Source organism: Cryptomeria japonica, chromosome 10, assembly GCF_030272615.1.
Source record: "Cryptomeria japonica chromosome 10, Sugi_1.0, whole genome shotgun sequence".
Taxonomy (NCBI): domain Eukaryota; kingdom Viridiplantae; phylum Streptophyta; class Pinopsida; order Cupressales; family Cupressaceae; genus Cryptomeria; species Cryptomeria japonica.
Genome location: NC_081414.1, coordinates 807,865,614 through 807,891,526, shown reverse-complemented (window position 1 = coordinate 807,891,526; position 25,913 = coordinate 807,865,614).

Sequence of the window (25,913 nt, the reverse complement as noted above, 5' to 3'; positions counted from 1 at the left end):
TCAATAAATCATGTCCATAACGCATCATGTTGATCTAGAATAGATAACGCATACCGGTCCATAACCTAGACCAATCTGCCAGTAACAACAAATATGTCAACCCAATTAGACCATTAACCAAAATACCAAAACCAAGTATCCAAACCATGTCTTTGACATTACTAAGTGATCTCCAAATAATAAAAAGTCATCCTTAGTGTCAGTGAACAATATACTGGTGACTGTGCATAAGTCACTCAACTTGTCGTTGAACACAATGTGTCGGTTCAACAGTAAACCAATATAACGATAGTACCAAATCAACAATGTAGATATCCAGAAGGATAAGTGTTGACATCAATTACAAAAATAATGCAACACATCCATAATACCAACAATCTCTCCCTTTGGCATTGATGGCAACACTAGATGGAAAAACATCTAAGTGCCAAAACAGAATGCCAAAAACCCAAAACCAACAATCTCCAAAATAGATCAATACCAGAAATCAAAGTTAAAATGGAGAGAGTATATATCTCTCCCTCAATGAATAATGTCTCCAAATAATAATCTCTCCCCCTAGGATAATTTTTTTCCATAGATCTCTCTCCCCCTTTGACATCAAATTCCAAAGCAAATAAATACCAAAACATATAACCAACTAATATGACCAATTAATATAACCAACCACTCCCCCCATGAAGTAGGTTTCCTCCATCAAAGCTGGAAAAAGGTTTCTATGTTAATTTATGTCGGTTTGATGCCAATATTCAACTGTCTAAGTCTCTACCAGTGGGGGTATTACCCCAAGTTTCTCTCTGAGATATTCAAAAGTTTCCTTAGGCAAGGACTTAGTAAAGATATCTGCAATTTTCTCTTTAGTATTCACATAAACCAATCTTACTTCTTTTGCTTCAACATTCTCTTTCAAAAAGTTATATTTGATAGAAACATGCTTAGTCTTAGAGTGAAATACCGGATTCTTTGATATATCAGTTGCTGGTGAATTATCACAATAAATGATTACAGGTTCTTTGCATTTTACCTTTATGTCCTTCAACATTTTCTTAATCCATAATACCTGAGTACAATTAGTTGCTACTGCAACATATTCTGATTTTGTTGTTGATAATGATGTACAACTCTGCTTCTTGCTCAACCATGAAATCAATTTTCTACCAAGAAAGAATGCACCGCCAGTGGTACTCTTTCTGTCATCTACATCTCCTACCCAATTTGCATTGGTGTATGCACATAAATCAAAATTTTCATCTTTAGGATACCATAAACCAAGATTTGTTGTGCCTTGTAGATACCGGAAAATCCTTTTTACTACTGATTCATGATTTTATTTAGGATTACTCTAAAATATTGAAACAATACATACTACATTCATTATATCAGGTCTTGTTTGTGTTAAATACAGTAAACCTCCAATCATAGATTTGTATCTTGTCAGATTAACAAGAGTTGAATCATCCTTCAATGTCAATTTATTAGTTGTAGGTATAGGAGTACTTACCAGTTTAGAGTTTTCCATACCATATTTCTTCAATAGTTCCTTCAAGTATTTTGTTTGACATAAGAATATACCTCTATCAGTATGTGAAATCTATAATCCTAAAAATAATTTTATCTCCCCAATCATAGACATTTCAAATTCTTCCTACATCTTGTTAGCAAAGTCTTTAGACAATCCATCTTCTCCTCCAAAAATGATATCATCAACAAAAACTTCAATAACCAAGATGTCATCATTAGTCACTTTTAAATATAAGTTGTTGTCAGCATTACCTTTAGTGTAACCAAGCATCAAAAGATATTTTTTCAATCTAGCATACCAAGCTCTAGGAGCTTGCTTCAATCCATACAAAGCTTTCCTTAATCTACAAACCATATCCTTAACATTTTTCAATGAAAATCCATTAGGCTGCTCAATGTTAGCTTCTTCTTCAAGATCACCATTTAGAAATGCACATTTTACATCTGTTTGATATACTTTATAGTTCTTATGAGCTGCAAATGTAAGAAATAATCTGACTGCCTCAATTCTAGTTACAGGTGCAAAGGTTTCATTGTAATCAATTCCCACTTTCTGTGAATATCCTTTAGACACTAATCTTTATTTGTTCCTGATTACCTTACCATCTTCATTAAGTTTATTTCTAAATACCCATTTATTTCTAATTACATTTTTGTCTTTAGGTTGGGGAACGAATGTCCATGTATTGTTCTTTTCAATTTGTTCTAGTTCATCTTCCTTTGCTTTAATCCAATGTTCATCTTGACAAGCTTCAATAATAGATGCTGGTTCAATTTGAAAAATTAAGCATACATCTTCATTTTCCATTCTTCATCTTGTCATAACACCTTGATACTTATTCCCAATTATCTGATTTTCTAAGTGATTTAGTCTTACATAACTGGGTTTATTCACATGTTGTTGTTCTTCAGTCACTGTGGAATTCTCTAATGATGTCGGTGTGACTAGATCCACATTTTGTATTGGTGCACTCTGTATAGGTTCATTTATGATCATCTCAACTATTGGTTCAGAATCTACAGACCTTGAATTTCCTCTAAAGTGTTCATCTATCTTCACATTAGCTCCAATTGATTTTCTGCAATCTTTTATTAAAACATCTATATGCCTTGCTCTTGGATGAATAACCAAGAAATATTTCTTCATCACTTCTAGGATCAAATTGACCAACATACTCATCTCTCCTAATATAACATTTTCTTCCAAATATTCTAAAGTATTTAAGAGTAGGAGTATTACCAAACCATAGTTCATAAGGGGTCTTACCGGTTTCACCTTTGATGTGAAATCTATTGAAAGTGTAAACCGTTGTATTCATTACTTCTCTCCAATATACATGAGGTAGATTTGTTTCCAATATCATGCTTCTAGCTACTTCCAGAATAGTTTTGTTCTTCCTTTCCACAATTCCATTTTGCTGAGGTGTCCGGGGTGCTGATAGTTGTCTTCTGATTCCATTCACTTCACAAAATGTATTAAATTCCTTAGATGTAAATTCTCCTCCTTTATTAGATCTTAAGCATTTGATTTTCTTACCGGTTTCATTCTCTACCATTGCCTTGAATAGTTTGAATTTTCCAAAAGCTTCTGATCTCTCCCTGAGAAAAGTAACCCAACACATTCTAGAATAATCATCAATAATTAGCATAAAGTATCTATCTCCCTGAAGACTTCTTGTTCTTGTTGGACCACACAAGTCAATATGAATTAAATCAAGAACATAATTGGATTTCTCATAAATACTTTTAAAAGTTGTTTTAACTTGCTTTCCCATTTGACATTCCTTACATACCAGATTATGAGGTTTCACAATCTTAGGTAAATCCCTTACGGCCTTAGTTGAACTGGTCTTTACAATGCAATCAAAATTTACATGACAAAGTCTCTTATGCCATAACCAACTTTCATCAATATGTGCAATCAAGCATGTCTTATCACTATTGTTCAAATGAAAGATATTACCTTTAGTCTAATTACCGATTGCAATCTCTAATCCCTTTTCAACTAATTGACCAACATTCAAAATATTATGCTTCAAACCTTCAACATAATAAACATTGTGAGTATTGTGCTTACCATCCAAAGATATGGTACCTTTTCCTTTGATTAAACAATATTTATCATCACCAAATCTTATTAGACCTCCACTATATTCCTGAAAAGATAAGAATTTACTTTTATCACCAGTCATATTGTTGGTGTAAATAATTATTCATCTTGGATATTATTACACTTTACTTAAGTTTACTTAGGATAATGCATTTTCATAATAGTTTGGGTATGAGACACTTGGGTGTTTGTGCCACATTGGGATAGTGTGTGTAGGAGAAATTCCACCTTTTTCAGTGGGTGATCCACCTCATGTGGACTATTATATTATTTCTCCTACCTACCCACACCTATTTCCTACCTATCCTTGTTTCTTATTGAGCCACATGTCATGTTTGTGTGCTCACATATCCCTAGCCTTGCCTATATAAGCAGGCTCATCTACATTGTATGTAACTATTGAATCATATTATTGATCATTTTCTATTGATGAGAATACAGTTTATTCTTGTCCCATATTATGTCTCTATTTTGTACATTTCATTGAGCTCTTGATCTTAGCAAAATCTCACATGGTATCAGAGCAAGTGGGGCTTCATTGATTCATCTTGAAGAGGCATTATTGCGACGTCAAGAGGCAGATCTGAGGAGCAGCATCTTTTGGAGGTGTCCTAGACTAGATCTGACCCTGCCATTGCGTCTAGAAGGCCGTTTCCATGAATTTTGGTTATAAAGTCGGCCTATTTTGGTGAGGACAAAAATTTTCCCCAATTTTGCTAGTATTGTACGGATTTCGAAAAAAAATTATTATTATTTTTCAGAAAAAATAAATAAATTTTTTTCTAAAATCTTTCTCAAAAATCAAAAATAAAAAAAAAATTGAAAAAAAAAAAAATTCGAAAAAATTGAAAAGTCAAAAAAAAAAAAAAAAAAAATCAAAAGTTTTTGGGGGGTCCACAGACCCCCCCCCCCCCCCGTGACCCTGTACCGCAGGTTGCAGGTTCGCAGCATACACCGCCTATCGTAGAGCCCGTACCTAGCGCCGGTCGTACCAGACACTACCGCGACTGCTGCCACGCTGGACTCTCCCACCGCCGCTGCCGTCTCCCCACCGGTCTCTTTGCGTTGTACCAGACCGCCGCCCGTCTGCAGGTCTGGATCTACCCGCTTCGGCTATGTTCCTTCTGGAGCCCGCCGCCGCCACGTCCTCGCCGACCAGCAGCACCACCGGCGCCGGCTCCTCCAGACCGCAGCCCACCGCAGACCGAGACCCGTCGGTTGACCTGGTTCTCTCCCGATTCGCCGGTGACATCACAGACCAGCAAACCCGCGCCCGCCACGTGGCAGGCAGCCACTGGCTCATGGGTACAATTTGTACACTGACACATATGCATGGCCCGCCACATCATCTGCCACGTCACCTATGCCCAGTCAGCTTTCCATACGGTACGGACTGCACAGTCACCTGCCACGTCATCTGTCCGTACAGTACGGACGCCCAGTCAGCAAAGGGCGAAGTTTTTGTGATGGTCATATAGCCGTCAAATTTAACCCAGTGACTTGCTGATGTCAGCGCCACATCAGCATTTTTCAAAAATCTGGCAGGCCCCTCTCATTTGCATTTTTTATTTTTCAGTTCAACTTCAAATGGCCATAACTTACTCATTTTTGCTCCTTTTTGGGTGCAATTTTTTTTGAAATGGGCTATAATTTCATGCTCTCCGCAGTGGTAAAGAAATTTTTTGATTTTGATTCACGGATAGTTCAGAAAATGCAATTTTCGGTGACTGTACCTGAGTAATCCCAGTTTTTGCAACTTCAGAGGCTTCGTTTGGAGTCATATGACCTCCTTTTCAGGTGTCATTTTTTTTGAAAGTGCGTATTTTTTCATCTACTTTCACATGATGCTATCAGATTGATGCCATTGTAAGTAGAAATTGTACTTTCAGATTTTGGCCATTTTTGGCTCTCTTGGTACTTGTATATTTGCTTGAATCTCAGTTAGATTCATTGCACTATTGATTGAAGTCTCTTGTATCTTATTTGAGAAGTTGTAAAATTTGCATCATAAGTCCACTTTGCCTTGTTTTGCAAGTGGCTCATTGTAATCGCACTAAGTATAAAGTGCCAAAATCATCACTTTGGGGGGGGTATTTTGATTGAGTGAATTTGGGGGGGTGTCTCTTGTGCTTTTGTGCTCTTGTGTTCCTTCCTTTTTGCTACTATGGGTTCTTCTAAGTTTCCTCTCTTAACTCCACATAATTATGCTACTTGGAAAATTGATGCATGGAGTAAACTTATGGAAAAAGGACTCACTCATTACATTGATGGAACTATTGTTGCTCCAGCTGATCCTAAGGCTGATCCAATTGGTCACTTAGATTGGCTCACTAAAAATATCATGGCAATTGGTACCTTAAGAAAGTATGTATCAAAGGATCTCATTTTTCATATTGAGAAGTGTGCTCTAATCAAGGATGCTTGGCAAAAGTTTCAAGACTTGTATGGTCAAGTTGATGAGATTAGGGGATATCAAATTGATAGTGATCTCACCATGTTAGATCCCAAGAACTTTGATACTATACAAGATTATGTCACTAAGGCAAATGAGTTGAGGGCACAACTCAAAGATTGTGGCATTGATAAAAAGGATACTCAACTTGATAGGCAAGCTTCCACAAGAATATGTAGCATTTGTTTCTAGTTTCCAAACCCATAGGATGACAATGGGTTCAAGCTACAAAATGCCTACATTTGATGCTTTCAATGAAATGTTGATGATGGAACAAACTAAGTTGATAAGCATGGGCATTCTTAAGGCTTCTAAGTCTCAAGCATTAGTGGCAAATCAAGGGAACAAAGGAAATCAAGGAAAGGACAACTCAAACAAGAAGAAATGGCAATCAAAGCCTAAAGAAAAAGCACCATCTTCTCCACAACAAGGAGATTCATCCAAGAGAGATAATTCACCAAAGAGGGAGAGACCTACTTGTGCTTATTGTAAAAAGATTGGTCATGAGGAATATCGTTGCCATTCTAAGAAGATTGATGAGCTTACACATATCATCAAAAAGCATAACATTGATTTGCCTAAAGTCTACAAGAAGGATGATTCATCAACTTCCACTTCCTCACATTCAAAAGGAAAAGGGCAAGCATTCATGGCTTCTACAAGTGGAAAGACTCACTCTTTTGGAACAAGAAAAGGAAAAGCTCTATGTGCTACTATCAGTCATGATTCAGAGAGATGGCTTCTAGATTCAGGGGCTTCTCATCATATGGCATCTTCGCAGTCTATGTTCTCTACATTTGAGCCTTGCACCATGCCACAGATTTTGATGGGAAATCATACATACATGGATGTGATTGGGAAAGGATCTATTGACATTGGGGATAACTCCTTCAATGATGTGTTGTGTGTACCCCACTTGACAAACAATCTCCTTTCTATCTATCAAATCACACATGGCACAACTAAGAGAGTTGTGGAGTTCACACCTGACTCAGTTTTCATTAGAGACATGGAGACTAGAGCTATCATTGTGGCTGGGGTGGTTGATCATGCATCTCGGTTATACTCCTTTTCAGATTTTGTTGATGATGATGATTTCACACATTATGATCACACTTCTTGTGATAGTTCAGTTTTTTAGGAGAACTTTGGACACTTGAACATGGGGATTCTCACATGTGAACCCGTTCTTGAGTCTTGTATTTCATCTCCTCATATTGATATCACATCACCTATTGCACCCGATGATGTAGATAGTGCGATAGTTTTGCCTTCATGTGATTCAGTGCAGCAGGATATTCATTGTCTTCCAGCTTCAGATTCATGGGATGATTACTTGACAGATATTGCAGGTTTGTTTGTGGAATCCTACATTGAAGATTTGGGAGACATCATTGATGACATTCATCTTCTCTTTGATGAAGGTGATCCTTCTTTGATTGTTGCGAGGGCATAGTCTGACCCTCTTGTTCATTCTCTACATGATCATTCTTTCGAGGTTGACATGATTGTGGATACTTATGTACAGCAGTTGGAGGAGGTCTCTTTATGTTTTGAGGAGACATGTGAGTCTTTGGGACATGTTCTACATCCATCTCCACTAGATCTTGGAGTGCCTTTTTCAGCAGTGTGGCATAGTCTGCCACCTTTGGAAGGGGTATCTTTCAGCATCGACATGGGGACACTTAAGCAGTTTTCAGAGATTCCTTTCATCATGAGTTTTCTTCATACATCTTCCCTTCATGATTGGGGAGACTTCATGGATACACCTTTGGTTTTGTTTCTTCCTAAGGGGAGGAATGTTGTTCGACGTTTGCGGAGCAGTTTCTTCATACATCGAGCTTCTATCATTGGTGCAGATTCTCCATTGAGGGGGGGTCACAGTTTGACTTCTCTTCTTCTCTCATATGGGGGGGACTTTTTCCTTACATGGGGTTTTGTTCCTCACATTCTTCTATGAGAGTTCTTTATATGTTTTTCATCTCTCTTTTGGGGGAGGGTTTTTTCCCATTGGGTTTTTCTCTCTTTCCCCACTTTGTGAGAGATTTCATTGCATTGGTTTGCATGCATTTGCATTTGTACATGGGTACCTAGCATGGCCTCGTAGCCGGGACCCATCTTGCATTGCTTAGTTGCATTGTAGACTTGAGTGCATTCCCCTAAGTTGCACTTAAGGGGGGGTGTTGGTGTAAATAATTATTCATCTTGGATATTATTACACTTTACTTAAGTTTACTTAGGATAATACATTTTCATAATAGTTTGGGTATGAGACACTTGGGTGTTTGTGCCACATTGGGATAGTGTGTGTAGGAGAAATTCCACCTTTTATGGTGTTGATCTTGTTGTTACACTCCACTCTTGTTGTTACACTCCACATTCAGTGGGTGATCCACCTCATGTGGACTATTATATTATTTCTCCTACCTACCTACACCTATTTCCTACCTACCCTTGTTTCTTATTGAGCCACATGTCATGTTTGTGTGCTCACATATCCCTAGCCTTGCCTATATAAGCAGGCTCATCTACATTGTATGTAACTATTGAATCATATTATTGATCATTTTCTATTGACGAGAATACAGTTTATTCTTGTCCCATATTATGTCTCTATTTTGTACATTTCATTGAGCTCTTGATCTTGGCAAAATCTCACACATATGATGTGAACATCCATAATCTATGATCCATTCATCCTTTTCTTCAATTTTAGCTAGTAGGGCCTGCTCTACTGGTGGAACAGTAGGTGTCAGTTGATCTTCTTTTATTGCAACAAAATCCCATCCATTGTCTGTCGGTTCTTCATCAGAATCATAAGTAACTCCTTCATCAGCATGGTAACAAGATTTGTCTCTCTTCTTCTTAAATCTATATCTCTGATATTTAGGGTTAGGCTTATATAGTCTTTTAGCTTCTTCTCTCAATCTTGCATGTATGTTGGGACATCTAGATGCCATATGACCAACTTTATTACAATTAAAACATTTAAACGATGCTTTACCTTCATACTTACTTCCAATTGGACCTTTAGGAATTTTCCTTGCAAATAGTGCTTCAAGTTCTCCCAATTCTTCATTTTACCTTATGATACCTTCAACTTCTCTTGCATACAGTGCTTTCCAATCATATTTGTCAGATGATGATGATGATGTTGCAGATGATGATACTCTGAAGGCTAAATCTATCTTAATTGTAGCAACAGGACCAAATTCCTCAAGCTCAAATGCTGAAAGTTTTCCAACCAAGGTATCCCTAGATACTGATGTATTAGGCATTGTTCTCAACTCATTAATAGTAGTTACTTTCATTTTGTATGATGGTGGAAATTCTCTTAAAACTTTAGAAACAATTTCATCTTCACTTAAGGATCCTCCACAACATTGTATTCCTAAAATAATTTCATTAACTCTTTCCATAAAAGCATAAATTCTTTCATCTTCTTCCATTTTCAAATTTTCATACTTGACTTGGAAACATTCCAATTTTGCAATTTTGACAATGGTATCTCCTTCATTCAATGTCTCTAGTTTATCCCAAATAGCTCTAGCAGTAGATCAGTTTGATAATCCCATGATTTTCTGATCTGATAATGCACTCAAAAGTTCTTCTTCATTTTCTTGATCTTTACCCAATGTTGGTGGATTAGGTTTATTCAGTGTAGGACCAACATAGCCATTCTTTGTAACTTCCCATATGTCTCTTCCAAAGCAATTCAAATGTGTCTCCATTATGATCTTCCATATACCATAATTAGTTCCATCAAGTTTTGGACTGTCCTTCCTGAAAATGTTTGTTACCATAGGATCTCCTCAAGTTCTTAGGCTTCTGCAAAAAGAGGACCTGGCTCTGATACCAATTGTTAGGAGCTGGAAGGCAACTGAGAGGAGGGGTGAATCAGTTGTCTATGAATTTCAACCCAATTTTAACTTAATCAGACTTGATACTTAATATCGGTAAACCAAGCGTGATGTTGATTAACAGATTAACAATTAATATCAATATCGGTAAAACTTAATGCATGAAACAGAAATATAAATAACATCCACAACACATAACACAAAGATTTTAACATGGAAACCTTGTAAGGGGAAAATTCACAGTGGGAAACCTTACCCACAATCAGATGATACTACTGTAGATAGTATGTGTATACAAATGGGGTCTGCACATGTAGAAAGGACAACCACCTAGAGCACACTGCTCAAATGGGAGTTGCAATGACAACGGTAGGATGGTTAAATCCTAGAATAATGTATTGCTCAAAATAGCATCTCCAATACTAGATTCAGTATCGGTTAAGCTCTGATAATCACCTTCAACCTTCCTGGAACCTTCTCTATGGTCTACTCATATGATCTTCAATATTTGCACTTACCATATTACAATACCATACCATACCTTACATACCCTCTCTCTTATATCATCTCACAAATGAAATCTTACATATATACAAAACCTAAGACCAAATGTGTAGGTCGGCTCACTAAGAATATTACAATTAAATCAATTACAAACAATTCTAGATGTGATTCATCATGTCATCTCAATACATTTACAACAATATCTAATCAATAAATCATCTCCATAATGTGTCATATTGATCTGGAATAGATAACACATATGAGTCCATAGCCTAGACTAGTCCGCCGATAACAACAAATATGTCCACCTGGTTAGACCATTAACCAAAATACCAAAACCAAGTATCCAAACCATGTCTTTGACATAATTAAGTGATCTCCAGATGATAACAAGTCATCCTCAATGTTAGTGAACAATATAACCTGTCGGTGAACAATATACCGGTGACTTTGCATAAGTCACTAAACTTGTCGGTGAACACAATGTGTCAGTTCAATAGTAAACCAATATAACCATAGTGCCAAATAAACAATGTAGATCTCCAGGAGGATAAGTGTTGACATCAATGACAAAACTAATGCAACACATCCATAATACCAACACACTACTCCTGGCTAGAAGAGAAAAGTAACTAAGATGGCAGAAAAAGTAGCTAGTCAAATGGGTTTTACCAAGGAGGAGGTGAAGAAAGCAAGAGAAAAATATGCTCAAAAGGAGGCCCAAGAGGAAACCAAGAAACTGAAGGTTGATCTGGTTCCCTCCAAAGAAAAATCTAAGGTAACTAAGTCTACTCTTGCTCTAGTGGCACAACCTGTAAAACCCAGAAGAACCTATGTTGCAGTATCTCCAGTGGCCTCAGAAATTGAATCTGAGGAAGAGGAAGTAAGAGCTAAGATAAAGGGATAATTTGTCAAACTGGTGAGAAACCCTCAATCTAGTGGAGCTTAGAAGAGAAAAAAGATCCTACCAGAAGACCCCAAAGAGGCAAACAGGTCAAAAGTCAACTTGACAAAGACCTAGAATCTGGGAATATATAGGGTAAGTATACAATCATTCCTCCACTATCAATAGACTAGTTGATAGATGAAATATTAGTGGATGGGAATTTAAAGAATTTTGAAGCAAATTTTGAAAAATTTGATGATGGTGATCAAAAGAAAGTTGAGGAAGTAGTAGTATTATACTTACATAATTTTAATAAGACATTAATTGAATTAGAAAAGTCCATTCCAAAAGACTTGTACAGTTTAATATATGCTAGAAGAATGAATGCAAGAAAACTTGATAGAGAAATGAAGGAGAGGGAGCTTGTAAATAGATGTACATGTATTACTCATAGTGAAGCTAATAGATTAATTGAAGAAGCAAACAAAAAGGAATTCAGAAGTAAGAACATAATCAATAGATTAATGATTCACAATGTTGAGGAGGTAAGAAAAGAGATAGAGGAAATATGGAAAAAGATATTTCAGAATGACCCTCTCTACAAAGATGCATTTAGACCATCTCAATTGAAAGATAATCAAGGTGATTCTGGAAGTCAAAAGGTTGAGAATCAGTTTGAAGATCAAATAGAAGACCAAGGAAATACCAAAATTGATGTTGAGATCGGTGACAATCCTCTGATGATAGATAGCTCTGCAGCCCCTATGACTTAACAGACTGATATTGGGGACAAGGGAGAAAAGAAGGATGTTGTGTCTAGAGAAGATGAGGTAACTAAGGTGGACAAAGGTAAAGGCATAGCTAATTTGGATATTGCCACTCCTCTGGTTATAGGGATCCCACCTCAGATTCTGATCAATCTTGATGCTTCAATTGATGTTGGGAAAATGTCTCCTGCAGAAAAGCTTATGCTTGTTGCTATAGTGCAAGCTCAAGCCAGTCAAGATCTAGTAAAATCAGAAAATGAAGACAAAAAGATAATTTTGACGTTCATAGATGTTTTTGTAGAAGGTGGCTTCTAATGTATAGTTAGATTCAAATAGCAGCCCCTTCAGTAAATTATTACAGTTGATTAACAATTTAAATAACAATTTTGATTCTTTGGAGAAGGTGGCTACTCAAAAAGTTCTAGACAGGTTTAAGGAAGTTAGAAAATAGACATTCCAGAAAATGATTGAAGATGATAGAATAACATTGAATAAGATATTGCAGACTATTTCAGACACATTGTCAGAAGCTGATAAATTGTATATATCTTGTCTTATTTTACCTAAATTCACTATTGTTATTGATAAACAAATAAGTTGTTGTTAGGGAAAGCTTGCTAGTATCTCACAATCTTTTGATCCTAATGTAACATTAACCAAAAGTATTGAAGGATAGATTATAGCCTTGAATGATCAGATCTTAGCCCTTCAAATTGATAAGGAGAAAGCTTTGAGGAAAGTGGGTGAACTCCGGAACTTGATTGCCATCTGTTTAGATATCGTGATAAGTAATAAGGCAAATTGTATGAAGAAATGGCCCAACATGTACCATCAGATTTTAGAGAATTAGAAATTCATGCTATAGTATTTAATGTATTTATCACAATTTTGGATAACCTGAAGAGTGGGTGGGATACTCACCTAAGATTTTTGAAGACTACTTTTGCTGACCTCTTCAGGTATTTGTAAAATGTTTTGTCATCTGTATATCATGTTTTGTGTAGAAGACAAGATACCCCTGAGATGGGGGTGTGGTGCAGGAGCACTTCTTGTGGCATGGAGGCACATGAACCATTTTGGTATAGAAAATGGAGTCAAGGGTCTAAAGGACCTAAAAATGATGTAATAAAGCCTATTAAGGCATTGGAATGTAATAGGAAGAATGAAATGAGTTATGAGTGCAAATGGACCTAATAGGGTTCATTAAGTCTAAATATGTAAAAATGGCACAAAGGATGCCTAATAAGTCTCATTAGGTTTGTGTTGAGTCATTTTGATGTAATAAGGCTCAAATAAAGCCTTTGGTGTTGATAAATTAGGATTAAGGGGATTATGTCTAGTGTTGTCAAATTCAAATTTAGAAACCCAACAGTTAGTTACCCAAACAAGAGATTTAAGTGTTTGTTAAGAGAAAAGTGATTATGGTCAATTTGAGAAGGTTTGTATTTCTTTATAACTCATGTTACATGACCTAGGGAGGTTGGTTGAGGTTATGGAAAATAATCACAAGTGCATTGTAAGGAATACTCTTTTTGAATACAAAAATCTGAAAATTACTTGCTAGCTTTGGATTGTTTCTTTCACTTTTGGATTGGAAATGAATTGAAGGTGATTACTTTGGGTATTGGTGAGAATTGGAATCCATTTTCAAGGTTTTTACATCTATGATTAATCATTGATTTTGACGCTCCCAAAGAACCATGTTGTAGGTGCACATTTTGTGTTAGTTTGGAGTCAAAATGAGAAGTTAGGGCTCATTCCTCTTCATGTAATTTTTGTTCCTTGAGGAATGAGACCCTATCAGTATATTTTTAACTAACCCTTTGACAAGAATGCAGGGAAAAGAGATTGAATAGTTGATCACCAAGAAAAGTGATGGTTTGTGTGAGAAAAAGCATGAAAATGGAGGCATGAGTATAGCAGTAGAGGAAGTAGCTTAACAAGGTGGTGTTTTTATGTTGGAATATGTTTTTGGGGGTTTAATACAATGTTAAATGACCCTTTTTTCAGTCTAGAAGTGAATGGAGTAGTGGTTTTGAGAAAGCCCTAGGTTAAAAGGCCTAAAAAGGAGGGTTTAGTATCTAACCTATCAAATGAGTGTGTCTTGTATTGAAACATGGAAAAACCATTGTTTTGAAATATTTGTCAAGACTTTTTTTTTGGTTTCATGTTGTGTTCGTACCATTTGTTGGTACTTGCTTTTGAAAAGGGGCCTAATTGGGCTTAGTTGGTGTGTAGCAGGGTGTTGGTCTGGATATTTCTTCCAAAATAACCATAGTTTATTTTCACATATTTTATGTAGCTTCTAAAAGGGTATTTGGAAGTTCAATTTTATTTGTAAGTGTTTTGGGAAAAAAATTAATTAAGTCTGAAAAACCAGTCTGGCAGGGCTACTAGAAGTAGACCTAGCTTGCACTCGGGTAAGAGAGTTTTGTGTAAACCAAGAAAATGGGTATGTGTTTGTTGTTGAGAGAAGTTAGTTGGGGTATGTGAAGACCCTATGTTATGTTAGTTTTATTGATTGAGTTAGTAATCCAAATTTGAGTTCTTTGGTGAAGGGAAGAGTTGAAAACCTTGAGTGATTCTAAGGTCAAGTTGTGAAAACAACAAGTATTGCCTATTGGGGTGTTTGTGGACCACTATCCTCTAAATAATAGTGGTATAAGAGCCACTAGTAGGTTCTTGAGGGAAGTAAGGAATAGGGAGAAGTTTTGCACTAGTTGGGGTATATACAAGGTGCCTCCTAAACAACAAATAGCCAGGGAGAACCAAGAGTTGAAAGAGACCTTGGAGATGGAAAGGAAAGAAAGGAGAGAATATGAAGAAATAAGGGATAGAGAGATGAGACAAATGAGAAGGGAGAATGAAACATTGCAAGTAAGGTTGGAAGCCTTGGATAGAGGATCTATAAGAGGACCACAAAATAAGGAAGAAGATGTTGAAGCAAATGATGGAGCAGATGAGAATCAGAATGAAGGGAATGGAGAAGGGGAAGTAGACCCTGAAGAGAGAAGGATGGTGAGGTTATTGAAGGTAGTACAAGGAGGTGGCAGTAAGACAACCCTTGATTTGCCTATCTATCATGGCAAGATTGATAGTGAAGAGGTATTGAGGTGGATTGATGCCCTAGAAAACTACTTCGAGTATGAAGACATGAATGAGGACAAGAAGGTGAAGTTTGCCAAGACAAAGTTGATAGGTACTGCTCTAACATGGTGGAGTAGTGTGCAGAAAAAGAGAGTGGAAAGAGGGATGTCTAAGATCACCACATGGAGTAGGATGAAGGCCATGATGAAGGATCAATTCCTTCCATCTAATTATGCTATTCCGACAAAGAGGTTGAGACAAAATCTGAAACATAAAGACATGAATGTGATGACCTACACTGAGAAATTCCACAAGTTGAGTATAAGAGGTGGATTGGAAGATGAGGATGAGAAGGTTGCAAGATATCTTAATGGGCTTAGATACAACTTGCAAGATGAGATTGGTTTGAGTATACCAAAGACACTTGGGGAGTGTTTTCAGTTGGCTATAAGGGCTAAAGAAAAGGTAAAGAGGAAGCAAGAGAGACAAGGAGGAAGTGGCAGATGTAATGCAAATAGAGGAAGGTGAAGTGGGCCTAACAATGAAGGACAAGGACAAGGAAATAATGATAAGGGTAAGGAATCATTTTCTGGTGAGAGAGGTGGATACAAAGGTGGAGGCAGATTTGGATTAGGTAGAGGATCAAGAGTCTTCATGGGAAGGTGTTTCACATGCAATGAAGTTAGGTACACTTCCTTCAAGTGTCCAATAAATGAATAAGGTGGCAAGAAGAATGAGAAAAGAGTTCAGTTGGCCCAAGGGGAAGAGCAACTAGCAAAAGAGAAGATTGGTGTTTCTTCTCCAGAACTTGAGGGTGACTTTTTGATGTTTGGAAGAGGTCAAAGGTTGGAGCAGGTACAACCCCAGGTATCCACTTTTAGAACTTAATGTTTGATCCATGGTAAAGTATGTAGGATGATCATTGATTCAGGTTCTTTTGATAACTTGGTTTCTCATGAGATGGTTGACAAGTTGAATTTAGTAAGAATACCACACAATAGACCCTACAAAGCCAGTTGGGTAAGAGATGAACAAAATCAGGTAGTCCAAGAGCAAGCATATGTATAGTTACCATTGGTGATTATCATGATAGGATATTGTGTGACATTGTTCCTTTGACATGTTGTCATGTACTCTTGGGAAGACCTTGGCAATATCAAAGAAGGACATTGCATGATGGGTTCTTGATCACATATGTTGTTCACATAGATGGTAAGAGATTTACACTAACTCCTTTAAAGAATCATCAGATATTTGACTCTAGTGTAATATGACTTGGTAGGAAAGAGTATGTGAGTATGCAAGTTCCTAATGTGAAGGGAACACAAGGCAGTGATTAGTGGTTTGGAAATAAATCAGAAGGGCAACAACATTCTATTGCTGACAAAAAAAGGAAGGTGCATACTAGTGTGATGATAGGGATTGTTGAGTGCTCTTAAGTATGCAAATTAAGGACAGTGATAGTCCTTCAAGGATGAATAGAGTTGGGGGTCATTTGGACCTCACAAAGGCAAGGAAAAAGGTGCAGCAATAGTCCATACATGACTGTCTAAGCCAAAGATCTAATGATTTGTTTTTATATGATTTTGAGTTTCCTATAGGAAATAGGTGGAAGATCAACTCATTTCATGAGTTGTTATTGCTACAGATGTTTGCAAGTGGCCAAAGTTGCAGGTGGCCTTCTAGAAGGATGCATGGAGTACAAACAAGACCCCTATTCTCTTGGGACAAGAGATTTGTCATAGGGGCGAGTATGGTGCAAGAGCACTTCATGTGGCATGGAGGCACATGAAGCCATTTTGGTATAGAATATGGATTCAAGGGTCTAAAGGACCTAAAAATGATGTAATAAAGCCTATTAAGGCATTTGAATGTAATAGGAAGAATGAAATGAATTATGAGTGCAAATGGACCTAATAGGGGTCATTAAGTCTAAATATGTAAAAATGGCACAAAAGATGCCTAATAAGTTTAATTAGGTTTGTGTTGAGTCATTTTGATGTAAGAAATCTCAAATAAAGCCTTTGGTGTTGATAAATTAGGATTAAGGGGATTATGTCTAGTGTTGTCAAATTCAAATTTAAAAACCCAATGGTTAGTTACCCAAACAAGAGATTTAAGTGTTTGTTAAGAGAAAAGTGGTTGAAGTTAGTTTGAGAAGGTTTGTATTGATTTATAACTCATGTTACGTGACCTGGAGAGGTTGGTTGAGGTTAGGGAATAGAATCACATGTGCATTGTATGAAATGCTCTTTTTGAATACAAAAATCTAAAAATTACTTGCTAGATTTTGATTGTTTCTTTCACTTTTGGATTGGCAATTGGTTGCAGGTGATTTCTTTGGGTATTGTTGAGAATTTGAATCTATTTGAAGGTTCTTACATCTATTATTAATCATTTATTTTAACTATCCCAAAGAACCCTGTTGTAGATACACATTTTGTGTTAGTTTGGAGTCAAAATGAGAAGTTAGGGATCATTACTCTTTATGTCATTGTTGTTCCTTGATGAATGAGACCCTATCAATGTATTTTTAACTAGCCCTTTGACAAGAATGCAAGGAAACAAGATTAAATAGGTGATCACCAAGAAAAGTGACAGTTTGTGTGAGAAAAAGCATGAAAATGGAGGCATGAGTATAGCAGCAGAAGAAGTAGCTTAACAAGGTGGTGTTTTTGTTAGGTTCTAAAGACAACTGAGAGGGGGGGTGAATCTGTTGGCATTATGTGAACTGGTATAAGGACATAATGACATTATGTGTTGTCATTGATGTCAATATGATGAAGAGAAGAGAACTGGTATAACACTATGAACCGGCATTTGTGCCAAAGTGAAGCAGTGTGCTTGTTCAAGGTAAACCGGCATATGGTTATGGGAACTGGCACATGGAAGCGTTGTATGACTATCGGTTGGTAGTCTCAACTTTAGATTTTCCAGTTGAAGTGCTTCAAGCCTATGTGGCTCAACCGGTGACTTTGTATGATGAGTCAACATGATAACGAAGAACTGATTGTGCTGCCATGTGAAGCCTTGTGTGCGTGAAGGATCTTGCATGAAGAAGATTGTTCCTACCTACCTCGGTAATGTGCGAAGTCTTTAAATGGTGATAACGTGTGATGGGTTATCAGCCACCATGAAATCGGTGGAAAACGAATGATGGAGATTAATGCAGTGTGCTCAACGGTCAGGATTGAACCGTTTGAATTCCTTAACCTAATAGGTTTAGGGTTTAGGTTTTATGCTACCGACCTATCGGTTTTCCTATAAGGTTGATTTTGTGACTCTTTCTAGGGTTGTTGGAAAAAATTGTGTGTGTGTATCCAAAAGAAGAGATACGTGATTCTTGCCAGACCAAAGGAGAGAAGTGATACCTGCAGAGTGTAAGTGCAGAAGGTGAAGAGGAGCTTAAGTGGATCTGCATTGGCATTGAGTGTTGTTACTAGATCATTGTAATACCTATTGATCTCTAACCACTTCAATAGTTGAGAAATCCCTTAACAGGGTAGCTTTAACAGGCTTGTTGTAAATCCTTTAATAAGGTGACTCAAAACCATTGAGTTCTTGAAATCCTCTAACAAGGTAACCTTTAACAGGGTTTAACCCTTAACCGGGTATTCTAGCCATCCCTTAACCAGGTGATCCCTAACAGGATCGATTCCTAATAGAACCCATTGTATCAATCTTTAAGGGGACAAGGCTCCTAATAGAGCGGACTTCTAAAGAGTTCAAAACAAGCTTGTGGGTATTCATCCCCACCATGGTTTTTCCCAGTTGGGTTTCCACGTGAAAAATATGTGGGTCATGTGTGATGTCTATTTCATGTGATGCTATATTGTTTTCTGTCTAGCAGTGAATCATGTTAATCTAGTTGCTTATATGTATATCTTTGATGGTAGATTACATGTTCATGCAGTAGGGTGAAATGGAAATGAAGTGCTAGATTGTATGAGAAGATAAGTGTCAACCGGTTTATGCTTGTCTCAGTTATTCAGGGTTTTGTTAGTTGTACTCTTTTTGAGGACCAGTGTCACTGTTTGTCTATCAATGCACAGTGTCTGCAGACAAACCGGTTCAAGAGTGTGTTTTTGTCTATACTGATTCACCCCCCCCTCTCAGTACTGGTTGGGTACTATTCATTCATCATTGTGTTATCAATTGGTATCAAAGCATCCTCCAGGTCCTCTATGTAATAAGCTTAACTGCTTGAGGTAAAGATCCCAGTCTAATGATGAAGAGGGAAGGTCCAAATTTTAACAGAGAAAATTTCAGTATATGGAAAGACAGAATGAAGATATTCATCAGAAGCATGAGTGTTCAACACTGGAGCTATGTTGAGAATGCCTATTTTGCCCCTACTGGTACTCTCATCGATGACCAGAAGAGAGAGATGCAGGAGAATGGGCAAGTCATGGAAGCCCTAACTAGTAGTTTATCTGACATTGAGTTTATTGATGTCCAAGATAGGGTAAATCCCAAAGAGGTATGGGATACTCTTGAAAATATCTATGGTGGTGATGAACATGTAAAACAAGCTAAGGAAGAAAGCCTTAGAGGGAAGTTTGAAGACATGCAGATGGTTAAAGGTGAGACCATTCAACAGTATGGAATAAGAATCAAAACCATTGTTGGAGATATCAAGAGTGCAGGTGGTAAAATGGAAGATTCCACTATGGTAAGCAAAGTCCTGAGATCCCTATTGTCGGTCTATGCAATAAGGGTTGCTGCTATTCAGGAGCTGAGAACAATAGACAAGACTAAGGTGTCCCTAGACTCCATCATTGCAAAGTTGACAGCCTATGAGCTAAATAGCTTTGATGGCAGTGTTTAAAAGACTGAATCAGCTTTTAAAGCTTCTGTTGTACCATCCAGAAAAGGAAAAGAAGCTAGCACTAGTGGTGAACCAAGATAGAGCAGAGAAATGGATGATGAGGAGATTCTGATGGCATTTGAGGATCTCCTTGCCAGGAAACTTCCTAAAGGAACTGAAAAATACAGAGGTAAGCTTCCTTTGAAATGCTTTTCTTGTAACCGGATAGGACATATTGCTATAAATTGTCCTAATGGCGACAACAAGGACAAACTGGAAAGGTTCAAGAAATTCAAAGGAGGAAATCAAAGAAATTGTTTTGTGGCAGTTGATGAAGGTGTCACAAATGAGGAATATGAGGAATCAGAGGATGAAGATATTGTGTTTGTTGCTGTCAAGGAAGATGTGTCAAAGAAAAAGGCTCTTATCTCCCGGTTTGATAATTCCAATGAGTGGATCATTGACAGTGGCTATTCTCACCATATGATTGGTGACTGGAGCATGTTTCTATCCTTGGAAGAGTATGATGTTGGTGTGGTTCTCTTTCATAATGATGCACCATGCATGGTCAAAGGCAGAGGGTCCATCTCTCTGAATGGAAAGAGTAGTGCTGACAATGTCTACTGAGTTGATGGTCTCTGACACAACCTTCTGAGTGTTGCCCAACTGAATGACAGTGGTCTCACTCTAGAATTCAAGAATGGAGTGTGCAGAATCAAAAGAAAGAATGGTGAAATGGTGGCCACCGACATGCAGCCAAAGGTAATCTATTTCAGCTGAATGCAAATATAAGTACATGTCTTATGGCTAAATTTGATGATAGCTGGATATGGCATAGGAGACTCTGCCATGTAAAATTCGATAACATTGTGAAGGCTAGTAAGATCAAGGCAGTTAGAGGATTGCCAATGCTAAGAAAATTGGATAATACCCTATGTAGAGAATGTCAATTGGAGAAAATGTCTTCCTCAACCTTTAAAAGTAAATCTTTCACTACTGGCAATCTACTTAATCTTGTGCATACTGATTTGTATGGTCCTATGAAAATTAGGAGTGTGCAGGGTGATAGGTACTTCATGATTCTCACTGATGACTGCTCAAGAATGATGTGGGTCACATTCTTGAAAGATAAGTCTAAAGCTTTTGTAAAGTTCAAATCTTTCAGAGCATTAGTGGAGAAGGAAAGCAGTAAAAGGATCAAGTGTCTGAGAACTGATCAAGGAGGGGAATTCACTTCTGGTGAATTCAACAAATAATGTGAAGAACATGGCATCAAGAGGAAACTATCTACACCCTAGACTCCATATCAGAATGGCCTAGCAGAGAGAAATAACTAGACTGTGGTTGAAGCAACTAGAACCATGTTGATTCAAGGAAAGGTAGCTCACACCTTTTGGAGAGAAGCGGTGAGCACTGCAGTTTATACAATGAACCAGGTACTCATCAAGAAAGGTAAGGATAAAACCCCTTATGAGTATTAGACTAGTAAGACACCTGTGGTTAGCTACTTTAGAATATTTGGCAGAAAATGTTACATCAAGAGGAGTGAACACTAGAGCAAATTTGATGCTAAATGTGATGAGGGAATATTCCTAGGGTATTCCACCAAGAGCAAAGCTCTCAAGTGTTTCAATAATAGGACTCAGAGAATTATGAAAAGCATCAATGTAAGAGTTGATGAAACCTCTGAGAAAACTGAGGAACTTGATAGTAAGCAAGCGGTAAATGAACCAGTTGCAACCTTCTAGGAATCAGTTGTTAGTCAAATAAGTACTAGTAACAGTGTTCCTACACTGACAGATGTAGATGTTGATACTGATGGAGATGAGGATGAAGAAGAAAAACAAGAGGAATCCATCAAGACCATTCCTCGGTATGTTAAGCTGAATCATGATCCTAAGAAGATCATAGGAGATAAGGATGTAGGAATCCTTACAAGAAGAAAGGTCAGAGAAAACTCATGTATGATCTCTAAATTTGAGCCTAAAACATTCAAAGAGGCACATAAAGATGAAGACTGGATCAAGGCAATGGAAGAGGAACTTGACTAGATAGAGAAAAATGGTACATGGTCTTTGGTACCCAAACCAGAGCACAAAAATGTCATTGGTACCAAATGGGTCTTCAAAAATAAGCTGAATGAGGATGGCACAGTGATTAGGAACAAAGCCAGATTGGTGTGCAAAGGATATGCTCAAGAAGAAGGAGAAGACTATGGAGAAACCTTTGCTCCTATAGCTAGATTGGAAGGAGTTCGTATGCTTCTTGCATATGTAGCTTTTAAAGGTTTCAAAGTATATCAAATGGATGTAAAATTTGCATTCCTAAATGGTGTACTTGAAGAGGAGGTGTATATAGAGCAACCAGATGGGTTTTCCCTATCTAAAGATAGTGACATGGTATGTAGGCTACATAAAGCCTTATATGGTCTAAAGCAGGCACCTAGAGCATGGTATGAACGTCTACATTCCCATCTTGTGAAGATTGGATTTGAGAGAACAAGTGAAGATAGCAATATCTACTTGAATTTTGAAGGAGATCAGATCCTGATCTATGAGGTATTTGTTGATGACATTATCTTTGGTGGAGATGACAAGATGAGTCATGAGTTTGCAGATGAGATGAAGAAAGAGTTTGAGATGTCACTCATAGGGGAGATTAACTTCTTCATTGGACTGCAGATCTAGGAGATGAAAGATGGAATCTTTGTCACTCAGTCCAAGTATGTCAAAGAGGTGTTGAAGACCTTTGGCATGCAAGATAGAAAACCGGTTGGTACACCAATGGTGACCGGTTGTAAACTATCCAAAGAGGATGACTCAACATTGGTTCATGAGAAGGAATATCGATAAATGATTGGTAAGTTGCATTATGTAGTGCATAGCAGACTAGATATTGCACATGTAGTAGGCATTACTGCAAGGTTCCAAAAAAGCCCAAGAGAATCCCACTTGGTTGCAGTCAAGTGGATTCTTAGATATCTGAAGGGAACTATTGACTATGGATTGTGGTATCCATATAGCAAGGATTTCAACTTGAAAGTATACATAGATGCTGACTGGGCAGGTAATGTAGATGATTGGAAAAGCACAACTGGTGGTGCATTCTTTCTCAGTGGTAGACTGGTCTCATGGATGAGTAAGAAGCAGAGTTGTATCTCTCAGTCTACAGCAAAAGCAGAGTATGTTGCAGCTATCATGAACTACACTCAGATAATTTGGATGAAGCATGTATTAAATGGCTTCAAAGTTCCTATATCTGAACTGGTAAGTATATTTTGTGACAATACTAGTGCAATTAATATCTCCAAGAATCCAGTTTTACATTCTAGAACCAAGCACTTTGAGCTTAAGTATCATTTCTTAAGGGAAAAGGTTCATAACAAAGAGATTGCACTGGAGCATGTTTCCAGTAAGGAGCAGTTAGCAGACATATTCACCAAGCCTCTCCCAAAGGCTATATTTATGTACTTAAGAGGTGAATTAGGGGTGTTGCCCCTTCAGGAGGTAAACTAAAAGCATATGCTCCACATCAGTCAAGTATTGCATAGTCAAATTTATTTTGGATTGATGTGTTGAAGGATGCTACTCCTCAAGGGGGATTGTGCCTCCACTTTGGCATTGTTGTCAAAGGGGGAGAAGATGTGAAGTGGAGAAAAAGCAGAGAAGATATCTGCAGAAATTGGGGAGAAGATGTGAAGTGGAGAGATATCTTTGTATATTGCCATCAATGCCAAAGGGGGAGATTGTTGGCATTATGTGAACTGGTATGAGGACATAATGACATTATGTGTTATCATTGATGTCAATATGATGAAGAGAAGAGAACCGATATAACACTGTGAACCGACATTTGTGCCAAAGTGAAGTGGTGTGCTTGTTCAAGGTGAACCGGCATATGGTTATGGGAACTGGCACATGGAAGCGTTGTATGACTACCGATTGGTAGTCTCAACTTTAGGGTTTCCGGTTGAAGTGCTTCAAGCTTGTGTGGCTCAACCGGTGACTTTGTATGATGAGTCAGCATGATAACAAAGAACTGATCGTGCTGCCATGTGAAGCCTTGTGTGTGTGAAGGATCTTGCATGAAGGAGATTGTTCCTACCTACCTCAGGAATGTGCGAAGTCTGTAAACAGTGATAAGGTGTGATGGGTTATCAGCCGCCATGAAATCAGTGCAAAATGAATGATCGAGATTAATGCAGTGTGCTCAACGGTTAGGATTGAAAATTTTGAATTCCTTAACCTAATAGGTTTAGGGTTTAGGGTTTATGCTACTGACCTATCTGTTTTCCTATAAGGTCAATGTTGTGACTCTTTCTAGGGTTGCTGGCAAAAGTTGTGTGTGTGTATCCAAGAGAAGAGTTACATGATTCTTGCCAGACCAAAGGAGAGAAGTGATACCTGCAGAGTGTAAGTGTAGAAGGTGAAGAGGAGCTTAAGCAGATCTGCATTGGCATTCAGTGCTGTTACTAGATCATTGTAATACCTGTTGATCTCTAACCACTTCAACAGTTGATAAATCCCTTAACAAAGTAGCTTTAAGAGGCTTGTTGTAAATCCTTTAATAGGGTGACTCAAAACCATTGAGCTCTTGAAATCCTCTAACAACATAACCTTTAACAGGGTTTAACCCTTAACCGGGTATTCTAGCCATCCCTTAACTAGGTGATCCCTAACAGGATCGGTTCCCAACAGAACCCATTATATCAGTCTTTAAGCGAACAAGGCTCCTAACAGAGTGGACTTCTAAAGAGTTCAAAACAAGCTTGTGGGTATTCATCTCCACCGTGGTTTTTCCCAGTTGGGTTTCCACGTGAAAAATATGTGTGTCATGTGTGATGTCTTTTTCATGTGATGCTATATTGTTTTCTGTCTAGCAGTGAATCATGTTGATCTATTTGCTTATATGTATATCTTTGATGGTAGATTACCTAATCATGTAGTAGGGTGAAATGGAAATGAAGTGCTAGATTGTATGAGAAGATAAGTGTCAACCGGTTTATGCTTGTCTCAGTTATTATGGGTTTTGCAGGTTGTACACTATTTAAGGACTGATGTCACTATTTGTCTATCAATGCACAGTGTCTGTAGACAAACTGGTTCAAGAGTGTGTTTTTGTCTACATTGATTCACCCCCCCCCTCTCAGTACTGGTTGGGTACTATTCGTTCATCATTGTGTTATCAGAATTAGTTGTCTAAAAAATTCAAACCAAAAAACAACTTTACCAACTTAATGATTAATACGGGTAAACCAGTCTTTTATGCCGGTAGACAGTTTTATCAGTTAATTGTAATACCGATAAAGATTAATGCATGAAACAAAAGGACCAAGTCATCCACATCACATAACACCAATATTTGTACATGGAAACTTTGTAAGGGGGAAAACCATGGTGGGAAACCTTACCCACAATTAGATGATACTACTGTAGATAGTATGTGTATACAAGTGGGGTCTGCACATGCAGAAAGGCCAAGTGCCTAGAGCTCACTACTCAAACACAAATAGGAGTCACACTGACTACAATTGGATGGTTAAATCCAATAAGGATGTACTGCTCAGATTAGCATCTTTTTATGCTAGATTCAATACTGGTGTAGTTCTAATTGTCTTCACAAAAACCCTCCTTCAACCTTCAAATGATGTCTGCATGTATAGCTCTACTTATTCTCACATATACCTTCACACAATTCTTTTTCGCTTTCCACTTGTGATCTTACAAATAAGATCTTACATTTATATCATAACCTAAGACCAATTTTAGTAGATCGGCTCTAAAGGATATTACAATAAAATCAATTTACAAATAAAACAATGCCTGATGCAATAGCTGATTCAACATGTCGGCTTGATGCATTTACAACAATAATAAGACATCTCCATAGTGTGTCATGCTGATCTGGAAAAGATAAACC